The sequence below is a fragment of the Periplaneta americana genome, chromosome 16 (assembly GCF_040183065.1).
Source record: "Periplaneta americana isolate PAMFEO1 chromosome 16, P.americana_PAMFEO1_priV1, whole genome shotgun sequence".
Taxonomy (NCBI): Eukaryota; Metazoa; Arthropoda; class Insecta; order Blattodea; family Blattidae; genus Periplaneta; species Periplaneta americana.
The window spans coordinates 55,034,117-55,053,753 of NC_091132.1; the positions used below are offsets into that span (position 1 = coordinate 55,034,117).

Genomic DNA, 19,637 nt, shown 5'->3' on the forward strand with positions numbered 1-19,637 from the left:
ACTTGTAAAATGTCAGACAATGTATTTAATACATTAAACCTTATAATGAAATTGTGTAAATATGAATAAAATAGGTACAGTATGACTTTTATAAATACATTAAACCTTATAATGAAATTGTGTAAATATGAATAAAATAGGTATGACTTTTATAAATACATTAAACCTTATAATGAAATTGTGTAAATATGAATAAAATAGGTATGACTTTTATAAATGCAAAATTTGACTATAATATGAAAATCATAAAAGTGCCCTGGTGCCACCCGGCCTTGAAAAATAGTACCCTGCAGTGGCGAAGCTGATGTAAGGTCAGACAGTACATTGTAAGCTTATATTAGCAGTGATAAGAGGTCCATCCTTGGACTCAGAATTAAAAATGTGTGATGTGTAGGTGAAGCAAATTCTTAAATATTAATTGAAGAGTTATAAATTTTAGAATGATTCATTAGATACTCAAGTGATAGCATTTCCATCTATAAATTCAATGGACGCGGGTTTGATTATTGACAAGTAAGTAGAGATTTATTGGTTATTAATTTTCCAATTGAAGAATGTGATCCCAAAACTTGCTCAGTTCATTTGGCCATTTTCAGATTTGTACAGTACATAATATATATGATTTTTTTTAAACCTCTGTCATTATATTTTAATCTTCTTCTCTTCCAAAACAACTCCAATCCTTGTCTAAAAGTTTGTGTTACTGCTTATGTCACTACTGGGTGTTCATTTCAAAGTGTGTCATGACGTCACTGTTGTTGGGTCAACGATTTGAAGCGAGTTTCAGCTTATATGTTAGAGAAGTTGCCTATTATTTAAGGCGTTCTTCAATCTGAACTTGAGAACGTGTACGGTATAACTTGAACGTCGTAGCAACAGATGGCGGTCTGTACGGTCTGTGTGCTACCATAACCTCTTTCGAACTGTGTTTTGCGCCGGCAAGTCGTACACAGGGTATTTGTTATCATCAGTTGCGTACGGTAACATTCCACAACACAAATCAAATGCTCCGTGTCAATGTTGACCGTCGAAGTTAATGTCAACAAATACGTAAGTAATCATCTTAACCCTCTCCCCCTTTTCCCGACAGTACGTATTTCCAAACAGTTCACATTCCTGCCACTACCGGCGTTACCGTACGTATCGGTACTACTCTTCAGAATGAACGCCGTACTTGCTAGGCAACTTTTCTGCCTCTTAGGTTATACACCTCTGCGGAAGTGTAGGAAGATTGAATTCTCTAGGCTCATCGGCTAGCCACATGACGGCATACAGCGAGCCATGACACATTTTGAACTGAACACCCAGTAGAAAACTCGCTCAGTCCATAGACCGGTGGACAAAAAAACTAACCTAGTCCTTTCATAAAAATGAACTGAACGCATTTTGAGATCACACATTTCAATTGCAGGTGAAGCTCTATGGAAACAGACACTGAAGTCACAGCTGCTAAAGCATTGCTTTCTGTGTCACTTAAAGATGTAATATAATCTTGTTAGAAAATACACGTGAATGAACCACTCAAGCAAGATCTCGTAGGCTTTTACTTTACAGAGTTTCTTATCAGACGGAACATAGAATATCCCTAAGTAGATTACTTCAGCCCACATAGGCTTTTTGTGCACCCGTGATGGAAGGAGTTGTGTGTCCATTGTACTGTCCTGTTAAGTGGACCCACCATCATCACGCAATGCATTCTTCTCTTTCTTACTTACAAATGGCTTTTAAGGAACCCGGAGGTTCATTGCTGCCCTCACATATGCCCGCCATAGGTCCCTATCCTGTGCATGATTAATCCAGTCTCTATCATCATATCCCACCTCCCTCAACTCTATTTTAATATTATCCTCCCATCTACGTCTCGGCCTCCCCAAAGGTCTTTTTCCTTCCGGTCTCCCAACTAACACTCTATATACATTTCTGGGTTCGCCCATACGTGCTACATGGCTTGCCCATCTCAAACATCTGGATCTAATGTTCCTAATTATGTGTAGGTGAAGAATACAATGCATGCAATTCTGCATTGTGTAACTTTCTCAATTTTCCTGTAACTTCATCCCTCTTAGCCCCAAATATTTTCCTAAGAACCTTATTCTCAAACACCCTTGATCTCTGTTCCTCTCTCAAAGTGAGCGTCCAAGTTTCACAACCATACAGAACAACCGGTAATATAACTGTTTTATAAGTTCTAACTTTCAGATTTTTCGACAGCAGACTAGATGACAAAAGCTTCTCAACCGAATAATAATACGCATTTCCCATATTTATTCTGCATTTAATTTCCTCTCGAGTGTCATTTATATTTGTTACTGTTGCTCCAAGATATTTGAACTTCTCCACCTCTTCGAAAGATAAATCTCCAATTTTTATGTTTCCATTTCGTACACATTCTTCGCTAGCCATCAAATCTGTGTACAATAATTCTGATGGTCACGAAGATCTACATCAGTTGTTATGTGTCCGTCAGGCAAGCAAGAACCTGGAAGGGTGTCCTCCAGTGCCTCTAATACAAGTCTGTGAGTCGTCTATAATCCAGTACCACTACCATTTACCAATCATTGGGCAATTCGCGAGGAACACCTGCTATGGTGGATGGTCGATTCTGCGTCATGAAAACACAAGTGGTGCCCTATTTTTCGAGACGAAGGTAATAGTGAAAGTGGAATTGTGGAGAGTGATGGCGGAATGACGAGAGAAAAACGGGAGAACCCCGAGAAAAGCAATCACAACCTTAGCTTTGTTCACTGGAGCATTTAGCAGGCAGTGCTTCTTTATATCTTTTCCCTGTAACTTGCTGTCAAAGCAGTGGTGACCTCTTAATGTCTAGATTTTTCGACAGGTACGAGTTTGTTGCGGAACATATTTTAGCACTTTTTTTTTAATTCTCCTGCATTTGTTTGTATTTATTTAGCTATTTAAATGTAGTTTTCAATAGCTGATGTATTTGGTGAAAGAAACCTTCACTGAACATTTATAAGAAGAACTTAATAAATGATAATTTGTAATGCTGTAAGCAATAGCATTACGAAAGTGGTACAAATTTTGAATTTTAATCCGATGCTATTTTATGATCTAACGAGTTTGATAGGATGCAAGAAGTTACCAAAAATACTCAATCACATTAATGAGTAGATCTAAGTTTTTATACATTAGTATGTTGACTGACGATGATGTTCTAAAATATATGAAGATCCTTTTGAGGTTTTCGCCCTTCAAATTAAAAATATCTGAGTTTTACTTTAAATATTTCTATCCCAAGCGTGTTGAAAACGCATACTATATAACGTCTTTGGTTGAAAAGGAATAACAATGGCGGCCGACTCTGTGATTGCGCTACTCTACCATTGAGCTCTATATTAAAATAGAGTAGGTAAACACCATATATTAAAATCGTTGCTTACAAAATTATATAAGCTGGCGCATAGCATGATCAGTATCAGGACTGATCAGATAAATTAAATACAAACTAAAGTAAAATGAGCAAAAAAACTTAAGATTTAAATATTAACAAACATGTCATGTTTTAATGTCTTGGCGTTTAGCGACTTAAAAAAACAGTGAATTTCGTACTCTCATTTTTCATTTATAAATCTAACTTTTAAAACATTCATTACAAATTTAATCACAATTATACTTGCCTCCTATTTATTTTTAACCCTTATTGTAGTAGTAAAAATTACAAATATTTCAAAAAGACCACTACGACGTAATAGCATTAGTACTGTACCTTAATAAACAGTAGTAGTAGTTGTTGTTTAGTCAACTATCCGAAGACAGGTCTGAACCTTACAAGATGCTAAGAAGGCACCACTTATGAGGCAACTAGGCCAGGGGTAGGATGGCCAGTTCCTTTCTCCCTCCATTGCATACATCGCCGACTAGCTATATATTTCACTAGTCAAACTTCAAATGCATACAAAGAATTGTTCTTCCTCTGACACATATTGTCAAGTGAGATGTACTGCCTGATAATAGATGTACATATCAGCCAGACCCTCAGTCAGAGGATAATATAGTAGTTTTTTTAGTAGGTTATTTTACGACGTTTTATCAACATTTTCGGTTATTTAGCGTCTGAATGAGATGAAGGCGATAATGCCGGTGAAATTAGTCCAGTGTCCAGCACCGAAAGTTACCCAGCATTTGCTCATATTGGATTGGGGAAAAACCCCGGAAAAAACCTCAACCGACCAGGAATCGAACCCGGGCCACCTGGTTTCGCGCCCAGACGCGCTGACCATTATTCCACAGGTGTGGACCTAATACAGTAGTAAAAGAATAAAATATTTGGGTTATTAATTTTTGATCATAAAAACACATTTTCTGACATATTTAGTTTGAGGCCTTTAGAAACTTTTGAAAAAAAAAAGCGCTCCTAAATAAATTGTGGCCAATTTCGATTCACAATCCTGGGTTTCCACCCAGGACTAAGAAACAGTCGGCCTGGGTGACGCAGTCGGTAGAGTGCTGGCCTACTGTGGCCGAGGTTACGGGTTCGATCCCGGTCCAAGTCGACATTTAAGTGTGCTTAAATGCGACAGGCTCATGTCAGTAGATTTACTGGCATGTAAAAGAACTCCTGCGGGACAAAATTTTAACATACCAGCGATACTGATAAAACCTCGGCAGTTGCGAGCGTCGTTAAATAAAACTTAATTTACAATTTTTATTAAGGAACAAGAAATAATATCGGAATATAACTGGTGTCAAGATTCGAACATTAAAAACTTCCTGTAACAGAAGTAACGCGAGCTGTACAGCCCTAAGCTCACGTGTCTGGCACAACTTACATGCTTTGTAAACACACCTTATCTCTTCTTACAAGCCAAGACCTTCTACGAAAGCAACTAGTTACAGCAACAGCTGGTTTTGACGTTCAGCTGTCTATCGTGGTTCTTGCCAATGGTTAATGCAACTGCAGTTAGGGTCTGTAATTGAGATACTTATACAGTAATTACAAAAGGCGGAGCTCTGGGCACACTATATGACGTCGTATTTGCGACACGATTATCTCTTTGATATTCTGCTCGTGTGACATCACAGATAATAAAGATCAGTGCTTGGTGAAGTGGCTGAGAGCTTTCATCAGCCCAGTGAACTCGACACTTGGGAAGTGCGATTGCATGACGTGGTATACTATAGTGTTGCTGGACAACAACGAAAGAACTACGTAAGTAATGCTCGTACTCTTCTAGTTATAAAGTTTGCAGCTTTAACCTAATATAATATTTAAGCATGTAGTTATTATATTTCATTTTTAACTGGTTATTTTACGACGCTTTATCACTGTTATGGTTATCTAGCGTCTGAGTTTGAAGAAGCTAGAGAAATGAGTCCAAGGTCCAACGCCGAAAGTTACCCAGCATTTGATCTTAAGGGACATTAGGACAGAGTTTTGAAATTCTTAAAATTTTATTCCGATTTATTCCATTTTTTTAACTGTTTGTTAGATGTATTAAGAATATGGTATGTGCAAATTTTGAACTCATCCGGACTGCTAGTTTCAAAGTTAATTTTATTTTAATTATGCAAATTAGTCATATAATCAAAATGTTTACATTCAAACAGAGGAAGTTCATTTTTTTCATATGGCCTCACATTCACGGGCAATATTTTAACTTTGAGAAATTAAAGATGTGTAGTTTATTATTACTTTTATTAATGGAGAAAATATATAGGCCTATATATACACACAAAGTGGAAGTGAAATAATTTTGCAGCTTGAAAGGGGCGATAGGGTATACGTAAATGAATAGAAAACCTGTAGGCCTATTACGTTTTGTGATTAAATGCACGGTTAATTACGAAATTAAGTTTCAAGTTTGAGCACTCCGGCAACATCGTCGCCAATACACTCTACTCGTGATACAGACGTAAGAGGTTAATGAAGTCGCTAAGTCTTCGTACGTAAGTTGCATTCTGCCGAGACGTTGCCTCTCGCTCGCTTCGTGCAATGGCTTGAATTCAGGTTTTTTTTTTAATTAAATTTACACGAAAACCATTCACTCTATTAAAATACGCCAGAGGGATAAATTAGTCTTTATTAGATTTCCTATGGACATGGACAAAAATCACGATCCTACTCGCAATAGTTACCAAATAAGAGATTGTTCAACATTTGGGAAAAACTTTTTTTTTTAACTATGAACTTTCCACCAATATGATATTATATTTTTTTGTTACTTATAACATGAGCTATTCGCTCTGGAAAACTGCAAGGCTATTTCACTTCCATCCTGTACTTATATCTGGTTTAGTTTGAGTATAATACATTTTTGAAAATCAGACATTTATTTATTCATATATTTTATTTACATAATAATTTTTAGCTCCCAATTTTTAAGATACTTAAAATGTATCAACGTTAGACCTCAGATTGTAATACACGTACACGTACGAATATTTTTATTGAGTTTGGTGAAAATTGCATGCGCATGGAGAATTTTGAACATAAAAAATGTAGTTTGGAGAAAAAGGCAAATTTGTGAAAATAGATACAATACTGACTTATGAAACAGGCCTATATAAAAATCGCTCCTGGAGCTCAAAAAGACGTGGAGGCAAAAAACCGGTTTCTATGAACTTCGCAATATCTCGAGAAATATTTTAGTAAAAAAAAAAATAACAGAAAAATGATATTTTGGCCAATTTTTTAAATAAAAACTCAGTCCTATAATTTTTAGAAATATGTAGCCTCCCTCTGCTTGTTACAAATACAGTATGAAACAAATATTATTATTTCGTTTATGTATGCCATTTAAATGATATAAGATAAACCATAAACGATATCAACCGCGGCATGTTAAAAAAACTGACGTGCGTTCAGTGGCAAAAATGGTAGCGTTTTTCATATCGTATTTTGCACTATTGACAGACATTGCATATTAAATTGTGTTTCATAGTTTAGTGATTTATTTTTAAACATGGATTCATCATCACATATGAAACTACTGGAGTTCCGGTTTCGAAAAAGAAACAGAAGTTACAAAGTAAATTTGATAGTAAATAGTTAGAATATATTCGTGGTTGTTAGAAGTGAAATACGATTATGGTGCTCACTGCATTTTGGTGCTTTGCAGAAGCGACTAGAAATCATAAGGATAAAGTCTTGACAGTTCTTAAGTTTCGGTTAAGAAGCTTTTGTCATCCAGTCTGCTCTCGAAAAATCTGAAAGTTAAAATTTATAAAACAATTATATTACCGGTTGTTCTGTATGGTTGTGAAACTTGGACTCTCACTTTGAAAGAGGAACAGAGGTTAAGGGTGTTCGAGATTAACGTGCTTAGGAAAATATTTCGGGCGAAAAGGAATGAATGGAGAAAGTTATACAACGTAGAACTGCATGCATTGTATTCTTCACCTGACATAATTAGGAACATTAAATCCAGACGTTTGAAATGAGCAGAACATGTAGCACGTATGGGTGAATCTAGGAATGTACATAGAGTGTTAGTTGGAAGACCTGAGGGGAGAAGACCTTTGGGGAGACCAAGGCCTAGATGGGAGGATAATGTTAAAATGGATTTGAGGGAGGTGGGATATTATGGTAGGGACTGGATTAATCTTGCTCAGGATAGGGACCTATGTCTGTGAGGGCAGCCTCCGGGTTCCTTAAAATCAGTTTGTAAGTAAGTAGGGGGAGAGTTGGCCAAAACAAGCGCGAAATAGCTAATATCTTCGAGATCACTGACGTGAGAGAAATAAGAAACAATTATTGTTTATGAGTCCCTTAAGGAATGTATTTTAATAAGTGATTTGGAAATTTGCTCTTTATCACAATCTTTAAGAGGAAAATAATGTTTATGGAAAGTTGTGCAAGTGTCCCGTTTTGCCAAACTGGTTGGATAAGACGGGATAGTTACATAAATCAATTGAAATTATTGTGATATTAATGAGAAGTCACAAAAATTGCACACAAAACATGAGTATGAACAAAACAAATCATTTCTATGTCAATTTGTACATTATATTGCTATTAATTATTATAATGTTATAATTAATAAAATTGAAAAGTGTTCATTTACAAAAATCGCATACCGTATGAATTCATCACAATCTTCTGGATCTATGCCACACACTCCTCGTGAGTCCACTCTTGGCATTGAGTACACCGGATTCACCCCTCTTCCGATTTTGAATTTGAATTGAGGTCGTTGCAATAAATACATGCCTCATCTTTGTCCTCGTTTTCCTCCTCCTCCTCAGAGCTGTTTAAGGGACCAGTGAACCTAACTTTTAAAAATTGTTTTTGGCCTTTCTGTTTTCCACAGAAAACTTATTGTCACGCTTAGGCCTACTGCCGATTTCTTATAATTTAATTTCTTTATCATTTTTCTTGTCCTTGCTTCCACAGCTACTGCAAGCCCATTCTTGCAAAGTGAAGAGGTCAATATTGCTGCCTTACCTCGTCTTCTATCATTATTAATTGTTGGTCCTACTTAATACCGAGCTTGGGGAATTTTCATAATAAGACACTAACACACTGAATTACAATTGAAGACTAATAACTATAGAATTATTTCCACTACTTGCCTATTGACTGTTGAAGTTAAATGCTTCGTTATGAACACCTTAAAATGAAGGAAATATTCTACGAAACACGGCGCTTTCTAAATTCTGATTCACACAATACACACACGAGCGAATTCTCACCAAGTAATGGCTGCCCAATGAAGAGCTTGCGTATAAGAAGGGTATATGCCTCATTTGAGAGTTGGCAGCATTTTTCTACGAAATAAATGAGGTATCCTGTTTTGCCGTACCATCTTGTTTTAATCAACTCTCCCCCAAGTAAGTTTCTGATATCCCGATTTCACTCGGAAAAAATCATGGCAAACCTGGTGGTACGTCTAAGAAAAGTAAAATACAGTAGAATCTCTATTATCCGTGGTAATGAAGGGGGTGAATTGAACGGTTAATTGAAAAAATCGGATAATCCGTACCATAAAAAGTTTTCATAAACTAAGTACATAATATTTTCGTAATTTCCTCCATGGTCTTTTCTTTTAATACGCTAGGTAGTGGATCAGAAGTTCACTAATTTAAGTCTGTTTTTTTATGTTTGATTTTTCGATAAATCAGTTATTGAAACATTATTTATTGTACTTAAGTCTGGTTTTAAACGACGGGTTTTTAATGGCCAAGGGAACTCCTTATGACGAATGCCTGTGGAATGCTAGGAATAGTAGAGGTCTCATGTTGTAGATTTACTAATTTTATACAGTTTATATTTTGTTTTTCATTAGCCTAAATCGCGCACAGTTGTAATTCCTATCTCGTATTGTGATGTGAGATGAACCACATTTTCTCTTTTCCCAAACCACTGAATACTTGCACTTTTTTCTGTAGTACAACAAGTTTTCTTTTGACACTTGTAGAAGACATTTTGCATAGAAGTTAAACAGTACGGCCACTCGAAGAGTAGACCATAAAGCGTAAGGGTAAAGGTTTGTAAAACACACTCTGTAGAAAAAATTCGTACTAATATAATGTACAGTACTTGATATTTTTTTCTGCGAGAGAGAAAGACAGTCGGACAATCCACCAATCGGTTAATAGGGTGACGGATAATCGGGATTTTACTGTAGATGGTACAGTCGTCGGTGTTTCGGAAAGTGTAAAGTTAGATTGGTAAATATTAATACATCGCCGCTAATTTGTAGCAACGCCATATTGTATTTTTGGTCCAGGGAAAATACTGTTCTTCTACGGAAATGCTCACCGTTTCCATTCGGTTATTTATCGGAAAGAATTGTTTCAATTTGTGTTACTTTGATTACTCGATTAGTTCGAAATACAGTCGTAGGATGAGTCTATGTGCTTTATGTATGATGAAATCTGAGTAAGACAAGTCTGTAATTCCGTTATTGATATCAGCTGAAGAAGAATGCGGGAGTTAAAGAGTGCAGCTGCAGCTGTCATTGCCTTGAATCACAGTGCCGCCGGCCGGAGACAGATTAAGCGATAAGGTGTGACGGATCAGCTTGTTCGCTCTACAGAGCGACTTTTTTCAGTAACAAGTCTATATCAGTGTTTTTTTAACCAGTGGCATGCGTAACCGTTAGTGTACTTGGAGACGACTAAATGGGTACAATTTTTTACCCATGATATTACTAACATTAATAGTATACTCATTAGCAGGCAGCGAAACTTGTTGCCCGATGAAACAGAGTTGCTGTTACTTTACTACAGGTACAGGTTTGTTTACTTGCGCGTGAGTAGAGTCATAGTTAACGGTGGAGATAGGTAGAGACCACAGATTTTCGTATAATGACATGAAGTGTAGAATTAATAATCCTATGGTAATTTCTGGTAATATAGAGGAGTCGGTAGGCAAATTAATTAACCATTGCAGTTTGGACTTATAGACTGAAATATAATGTTGTCAAAACATCTGAAAGTTAGAATTTATAAAACAGTTATATTACCGGTTGTTTTTATGGTTGTGAAACTTGGACTCTCACCTTGAGAGAGGAACATAGGTTAAGGGTGTTTGAGAATAAGGTGCTTAGGAAAATATTTGGAGCTAAGAGGGATGAGGTTACAGGAGAATTGAGAAAGTTACACAACACGGAACTGCACGCACCTGACATAATTAGGAACATTAAATCCAGACGTTTGAGATGGGCAGGGCATGTAGCACGTATGGGCGAATCCAGAAATGCATATAGAGTGTTAGTTGGGAGGCCGGAGGGAAGAAGACCTTTGGGGAGATCGAGACGTAGATGGGAAGATAATAATAAAATGGATTTGAGGGAGGTGGGATATGATGGTAGAGACTGGATTGATCTTGCTCAGGATAGGGACCGATGGCGGGCTTATGTGAGGGCGGCAATGAACCTCCGGGTTCCTTAAAAGCCAGTAAGTAAGTAAGTAAGTAAGTAAGTAAGTAAGTAAGTAAGTAAGTAAGTAAGACTGAAATATAATAATTATTTAAGCATGTTAGTAAACTGGTGATTCAGGAAATTGAAAACTACGAGTTACATGATTCATATTCATTGTTTGTAAATTTAAATGAATTGTTAAACCCAGCAAAATATTGTACAGATAAATGTTGATAATGTTAATGCACTCACAGAAAGGGTTACAACAAAATACTTGAAGGATTTGAAAAGTAGATACTGATTGCAGTGTAACATTCGTTACTTCCAAAGTAATAGTTTTGAAACAATCATCCAACACTTCCAATGTTAAAGTTGACGTGATTGAGGCATTACGAGCTCTCATGTTGAATTATCCTGAATTTATATCTGCTATGTTGAAATGTGTCTGGGTTCCTTGTGCATCTGTTAAATAAATTGATGTATGGAACCCTGTGACTCAAGGTTTCTTAATTCTCACATCTTCTATGTATCTATTGCTTCTTCTGCTGTTGTCTGTATACAGCTTTTTAGACGAGTCCAGTACACATTACTAGGGGGCGGATGTTGATGAAAAGTCGTCTTCTTATTTTTCACATTAGGACGATGCCTATTAATATAGAAATTCTTTCTATGTTAATATCGACGTAAAAAAGTAATTTCTTATATTGCATTTATTTTTGCATTTTTTTATGTTTTTCAACTAATAGGCCATTTTTATATTTTTTTCGGCATTTTTTGGTCATTTTTAATACTTTGAAGAACTTCTAGATCATTTGGAATGAATTTTACTTTCTTCTTTACCGATAGGTCAGTTAAATCATTTTCTAACCAAACAGGTCAGTAGTAATTACCTACTGAATAAGTGAATAACAGTGAAGTTTGAGTTTCATAGTTTGGAACAAACTCGAAAGTCCATCCCTCATTCCACTGAAGGCTTCACTTCACACAACGGAAGTAATATAAAATGCTTGACAACAGCTTAGTTTAAGTGAGGGCCTTGACCGCTACTGTTCTTTTGTCGGTATGAGGGTGTCTTTAGAATTTATGTTTGGAAGGGAAGAAACTTTCACCATGTTCTGGACAGGACTTTGTGTCCTCAACATGGTTCGGAAGGGATGTCTACTGTAATAGACAGTATTTTTAACACAAAGATTGCAAGAATGCACGCTGCGCCCACAATTTGTTTTGTCATTCACACTCCCTCATCTCGAAGATCTGGTAGCAAAAGTGAAGCGCGGAAGGAGGAGGAGACGAAGGCATTGACATGGACCACTCCTGATTGAAACACATTGTAAACCCTGATTAAACTCTATAGTTTTCCCTTAAAACCTTCATTTTGTTGGATGTTCTTTTCCTTTATCTTAGCTAAATTCCAGGAAGTTGCCTCCTCTATCCGAGATTTGCAGGGCAGTCATTGAAACAAGGTGACTAATTTTTAAGAAGTTGTGGTGCGAGTACGATGAATAATTTTTAAATGTCATTTTCTTTTAATTCCAAGTCATTTTTTCATTAGTTTAAGGGCATTTTAATGATCATTTTAAGTAGATTTTTAGGTCGTCAACATACGCCCGCTACTCATTACTATGATGAGCTGTAATTCTAGTGTAGCGGTTATCTCTTGAAAATTTGCTTCGTTCTTCAGTTTTTCCATGTTCAATTTCTACTTCACCTTCTTCCTCGTATATTCTTCAGACGAATACCTACTTCGCCTATCAGCAGGACATGATCTGAGTTAATATCCGCTCCTTGTAGAGTCTTTGTATTTTTTAAGAAATTGCAGTTACATACTGTAGGCTTCTATGGCATATACTGCGTGTTCAGTTCAAAGTGTGTCATGGCTCGCTGTTTGCCGTCATGTGGCTAATCATTGAGCCTAGAGAATTCAATCTTCCTACACTTCCACAGAGGCGTATTACTTATGTGCCAGAGAAGTTGCCTAGCAAGTACGGCGTTCATTCTGAAGAGTACTTACAGATACGTACGGTAACACCTGTAGTGGCAGGAATGTGAACTGTTTGGAAACACGTACTGAGGTGAGTTTTTTTCTTACTGTCGGGATATATGGAGAGAGTAGATACTTACGTACAGTATTTGTTGACATTAACTTCGACGGTCAACATGAACATGGAGCATTTGATTTGTATTGTGGAATGTTGCCGTACGCAACCGATAACAAATACCCTGCGTACGACTTGCCCGAGCAAAACACAGTTCGAAAGAGGTTATGGTAGCACACAGACCGCACAGCCCGCCATCTGTTGCTGCGACGTTCAAGTTATACCGTACACGTTCTCAAGTTCAGATTGAACGCCTTGATTAATAATAATAATAATAATAATAATAATAATAATAATAATAATAATAATGATTTATTTAACCTGGCAGAGTTAAGGCCATACGGCCTTCTCTAACACTCAACCAGGTGCACTCAACCAACTTCTCTGACATAAAAGCTGAAACTCGCTTCAAATCGCTGACTCACAACAGTGACGTCATGACACACTTTGAAATGAACACCCAGTATTATGAATAAAAACGTCTTTCTACATTACTGATTCCGACCTTTGTCTCTTTAAAATTACAAGATCAAAAACTACATAACGCTGTCACCCTCCGTATTATTCGGATTTTTTCTTATCCGAATTAAGATAACTGCCTGTTATACGTTCCATGTCTGTTTTTATACTGTAATAATGTTTGCACAGATCTGATTTCGTAGGTCTCATTCGATAAATACGAATATACAAACTTGTCACTGTAGTAAGCAGTTGTAAGTACTTCTTTGACTATTAACGAAGTTTAAATTATTTATATTGTATGAGGAATTAATTTGGTTTTTTGCTCACGTGAAGTTTACGCCCACACTACTGGGTATAATAGCCTATATGTGAGTACAGCGCCGTGAAGATAACTGGGCCTCTTTCTTCTTGCTTCTGTATGAACTATTAAATGCCGCTTTTGTATTGCACTCAACACTAAAAAGTCTCCCTGCACAAGAGCAATTAAGGATTACAATTGCCACGGATGTGGCCCGACTGCCACTCAGACCCGTCCGCCGCTGACATGAGTCACAGCGCTGTAAGCATTTGTGCTTATTACGTGGTTTGTACCTTATTGCTACGTAGTCCAATGTGAACAACTAGTACACATTATTATTGAAGACTTATTTTCATTCAAAGTTTAATACAGAGGATTCTAGCAGGTATTTTTATAATTAAAAATATTAAACTTATTTTTGAATGTCTCTTTTATACTAATTTAGTTATGATAGGCTTGTAATGTTGGGGACTGATGATAAATTATTGACTGCAGCGTGGTACATAGGCCGGGGACGTGAGCTAGTACGAGGACATTGACTTGGTTCTTCGATCGATTGCGGGAATAACAAGGTGCACATAAACAAATCTGGCCAGCTCTAAAAGTAAATATACGCTACATAGCATTACAAATATATACGTTTACGTACCTTTCATTATGTGCAGAAGAATGAAATTCTCATATAATTATTCGTGCATTTGAGTTTCCTCCTTTATTATCTTGTGCTACAATGTCTCTGTTTAATAATATCGCTTGTCACCTCGTATGTTTGTATTACAGAATTTACATGTAATGTTCCCGTCATTCACTTCAAAACACTCACCGAATTCCGCTGCAAAAATATTTGCCTGAGAACCTTTAACTTTCGGAATTATTATACAGCAGGTACACTGTTTATGCATGCTAGAGTACTGACTGGTGAACGGATAGTCAACTCGAAACCACCGTAACGCACCCTATCGGTCCCCAACATTACAAGCCTATAGTTATGATAGTGTTTTTGGGTGTTTCAGTTGTGTTTTGAATAGAGATACTTACTTTTCTCTATGATAGTGTTTTTGGGTGTTTCAATTGTGTTTTGAATAGAGGTAGGTACTTACTTTTCGCGAAATACGGGTTTTCAGGTGATAAAAGCAAAATTTTATGTTTCAATTCCTTCCGGGTCAAAATAAAGTAAGTTTAAGCTCGGGAAATAACACAAAATTTTGAGTATGCGTGAAATGTTTTTTTAATGCTAATTTATTCAAAAGTATTGATTTTAAAGATTTTTTTTCATTTTTTACGACATTTTAATTTAAAGTAACCAAAATAGGCTATATATTTATTGAAAGTCACAAAAATATGTGCGTGAATTAATACAATAAGCTTTGTTGAAGGCAGTGATTGGACTTAGATTGATTTACGATTTTGTTTTAATTAGGTAGTGAAATTTTCTTTAATATTTGATTAAAACATAATCTGTTTTGCACTACTGGGTGTTCAGTTCAAAATGTGTCTTGGCTCGCTGCATGCCGTCATGTGGCTAGCTGATGAGCCTAGAGAATTCAATCTTCCTACACTTCCGCAGCTCAGGTGTATAATCTAAGAGGCAGAGAAGTTGGCTAGCAAGTACGGCGTTCATTCTGAAGAGTACGTGCCGATACGTACGGTAACGCCGGTAGTGGCAGGAATGTGAACTGTTTGGAAATACGTACTGTCGAGATATGGGGAGAGGGTTAAGACGAATACTTACGTATTTGTTGACATTAATTTCGACGGTCAACATGGACACGGAGCATTTGATTTGTGTTGTGGAATGTTACCATACGCAACCGATGATAACAAATACCCTGCGTACGACTTGCCGGCGCAAAACACAGTTCGAAAGAGGTTATGGTAGCACACAGACCGTACAGACCGCCATCTGTTGCTACGACGTTCAAGTTATGCCGTACGCATTCTCAAGTTCAGATTGAAGAACGCCTTAAATAATAGGCAACTTCTCTAACATATAAACTGAAACTCGCTTCAAATCGGTGACCCAACAACAGTGACGTCATGACACACTTTGAAATGAACACCCAGTATTTATGTACAAAATATTTAATTTAATTTCTAGAACCTATTTCAATACAGAATTTTGAATCTAATATTCAAACCAAATTTCGAGTGGCTTTATTTTTAAATATAAGGTAGAAATAGCCTGAAAGTTTTGTGATGTCTATTTGTTTATATTATTCACGCAAAGTATGGGCCTATGGGACTGTTAAACTAATTTTTCTACACAACAGATAAGTGTAGGTAAAAAACTGTAATTGTTGTTAAAATATAGAAAGATTCTTAAAAGATTTTCTTGACAGACTTGTAGGCTTTGTAGAATAATTATTCAGTAATGTATTTTACACGACGAGAGTCAAAAAGTTATATTTTTTAAATGCGAAATAACACCGAATTTGTTTTTTTGTTTTTTTTTGTGCGAGATAACACCGAAATTAACCAAGTTTTTATAACGAAATTAAACATTTTTATTCACCATAAAATAGATACAAAATAAATGAATGGCATAACAATCAGTCTATAAACTTATCTACTTATTAATGGACTGAAATAGCCATCATTTAGTTAACTCATATAATGACAAACGTTTTCGAGTACCTCGTAGTCATCCTCAGGTCTACGAAGGTCTATCAGCATCGGAAACCTGTACCATCCCTAAGATTTCACCCCAGCTTATTTTTTACTACTGGGGAGTGTTGGTGGAATCACAGTCTAGTATATACAGTCACGAAGGTTTAGTTGTGAGGGTGCTAGGAACAATAGACAGTGCCGGTACTATTTCGCATTGTCTGTAATGAGGCGATAGTAGCGATCCTAGTGGTTATCAACTATCTATGGATGCATATTTACTACGTATTGAGCTTCGTGACTGTATATACTGGACTGTGGTGGAATGATAGAGTGATCCCAATTCATTACAACCTCCATGTTGCATAGCATGCAGTTTGTAGATGGCCACCGGCGTAGCTCAGTCGACAAAGGTGCTTGCCTTCTGCTCCATAGTTACGCTCGGGCGTGGGTTCGATTCCCGCTTTGAGTGATTACCTGATTGGATTTTTTCCGAGCTTTCACCTAACTATAAGGCGAATATCAGGTAATATATGGCGAATCCTCGATCACATCTTGCCAAATACCATCTCTCTATTATCAATTCCATCGACGCTAAATGAAGGATTCATAACCATGGTGGGCCAAGCGCCATTTACTAAAACCGTAGAAAACAATGATTAAAATGAAGTTATTACAATAATTCAATGGAAACATTATAGCAAGTAATATAAAGTATACACATTAAAACTAAATGATATGTCAATCTTCATTAAACTATGGTATTCACTTAACTTTAACCTTCTCCGTTTTTAATAAATGGCGCTTGGCCCACTATGGCTCTGAACCCTTTAAGTAGCCAACTAAATAAGTTTGAATATTCGGTGATGTTGAAGCGATGTAGATTTTGTGCCAAAGAGTAGTGACGGGTTGTTATGCGGAATCCCGCTACAGTTTCGCTTCTTGGAGATTCTGCTAACATATGTATCTCCATTAAAAAGTCAGCCCACGGTTTGCTTGCCTTATCTGATGACGGATGTCACATCTTACAGACTTGAAACTGATGGTAATTTTCGCTGAATGGGAGGATAGATGTGTAATCTGCGAGAGACTTTGAAAGACCCAACAAAAATGTTTTGTTTGAGAAAGTGAAAGAGACCTTGTCGAGCACAGGCTTACAGGAATTGGCAAAGACACATAATATTATCATGTATGCCAAGTAGTATTAAGAAGCATATTGAGGAAAATTGGAATTAACATATATACATACAGTATAAGTAACATTAATAAAACCAATTATAGCCACCGGCATAGCTCAGTCGGCTAAGACGCTTTCCTGTCGATCTGGGGTTGTGCTCGGGCGCGAGTTCGATTTTTGCTTGGGCTGATTACCTTGTTGGATTTTTTCCGAGCTTTTCCCCAACCGTGTGGCGAATGTCAGATAATGTATGGCGAATCCTCGACCTCATCTCGCCAAATACCACCTCGCTATCACCAATATCATCGACGCTAAGGCCTATATTACACTATCAAATTTCTTTGTCACAGAATATGGTAACATTTTTTATGAAATATATATGCTTTTATCATATCTTTCATCACAGTTCTAATAATGGACCCACAACAGTTCTGTGCTTGTTGTAACTGTAGAATATGCAGTAATGGTTATTGCATTCATACTAAAGAAGAAATATAAGAAAAAATGTATTTCGTCGGCTTAGAGTGTAAACCTGCTAACTAACAAAAAGGAAATTTACAAGGGAAACAAAAGACTGAGTATAAATTAACTCCAAAGTACAGGTGGTGAAGTTTCAGAGTTAATTTATACTCAGTTTTTGTTTCTCCTGTAAAATTTCATTTTTGTGAGTTAGCAGATTTACACTCTAAGACGACGATTTGGGTTAGAGATTGGAATAGGGAGAAAAGATACAAAAGGAATCCATCAAACTCTACTGAGAGAACTGCAGTGTGAAGATGCGAAATTCTACATGTACTAAATATTTAATAATGGATGATGAAACATTTCATGCGACTCATAATGTGATATTATAAGTTTACTGGTTTTCACAGACCATGTGTAGGCTTAGGCCTATTTAATGTCCGCCATTTTCTTTCTTCTCAGTCACAGATTTTATCAAAGGTATGATGATGACCATAACTTTTATCACAGAACTATGTCACAGCTATAGTCGCGACGCTGTTATTTCCGGCGTGACTCCTCCTCTTTGCTTACGTCTTAGGAAGTGAAGGCTCTATCTATAAAGTCTAGGTAGGTAGTATCGTTCGCCATTTTTGTTCTTTCGTTGCCGAGCTACCATACGAGGAATCTATTTGCCACACCTATCATGTCGTAGCTCCTATGATAATAAATCAAATGCACTGTAATTGAGCACATAATTGAGCGGCAAATAACGTCTTCTTGTGCTTTCTGCGAACGCCAACGAAAGAGCCAAAATGGCGGGCGATTATATTAAGTATTTATCGAGCCTTAAGAAATGAATAACGTCTTCATAAGCGAATCACAAGACGCACACGTTTAAATGTAGCGACCTGCAACGCGATTGGCTGCCGGAAATTAGAGTGACGGGACTATAGATGTGATCAAAGATGCTATATTACACTGTAAAAGATTTTATCATATATATATATATATATATATATATATATATAATAAATATATCATCAAACTTCTGTGACATAGAAATTTGATAGTTTAATATAGGCCTAAATGACCTAGTACAGCGGTCATTAGCACAGTGCACCCTCGGGCTAGCGTTTCTTACCCTCGGAGAGGCACTAGCGTGCATCCATGGCTGTTGGCGGGTTTCACCGCCAGACGCGCTAACCGTTACTCCACCGCGGTGGACACGATAAAGCCCTACTCGAGATCGGAAATGATAACTTAGTAGTAGACATAGATTGTACTTCATTTTGTTGTTAGGTATAATAACTTGACAGTTCCCTTGTAAATTTTATCATATTATGGTACCGAACTTTTATTCAACCGGACGGCGGAAGAGACATTTTTCTGTCGCTAAAACCCAGGACTTTCCCCGATTTTCGAAACATATGGCAATCGTAAGGAAGAATGGGAAATCTTGTTTTAGTTCTTAATTTATTTCAGTCGTCAGATTTCCTAATTTTTAAGTTCTGATCTTAATTATGTTATTAAAATTAATGCTCTGCAAAAATTTGAATATTCTCCATATGGTTATCTGACAGCCATGACTAGAGACAGTCAAAATTCATGAATAAAAGGGACTAAAATTCTTGGTTAAAAAGGATAAACATTCTTGATTGAAAACGAACATTTCTTGAGTAAACCTTAAATTTTCACCCTATTTTATTAAATTATTGTGTTGTTTAAGATAACTG

The 19,637-nt window shown here is 36.7% G+C and overlaps 1 protein-coding gene and 1 long non-coding RNA gene across 3 annotated transcripts in view; one reads left to right on the top strand and one right to left on the bottom strand.

Annotated features, from left to right (window-relative positions):
* Window positions 1-4,987, bottom strand: part of LOC138716288 (uncharacterized) — a 68,224-nt gene extending 63,237 nt beyond the window's left edge. Inside the window, exon 1 of the long non-coding RNA XR_011336627.1 lies at window positions 4,791-4,987. This is a non-coding gene — a long non-coding RNA (uncharacterized lncRNA). The remainder of the gene's footprint in view (window positions 1-4,790) is intronic.
* LOC138716287 (synaptotagmin-C-like) overlaps window positions 4,980-19,637 on the top strand; it is a 29,014-nt gene continuing 14,356 nt past the window's right edge. The window contains exon 1 of one of the 2 annotated variants that reach the window (XM_069849218.1): window positions 4,980-5,170. The gene's annotated coding sequence lies outside the window, so the exon portion shown is untranslated. Of the gene's footprint in view, window positions 5,171-13,928; window positions 14,065-19,637 lie in introns of those variants that run through there. The other variant, XM_069849219.1, reaches the window with a different exon arrangement.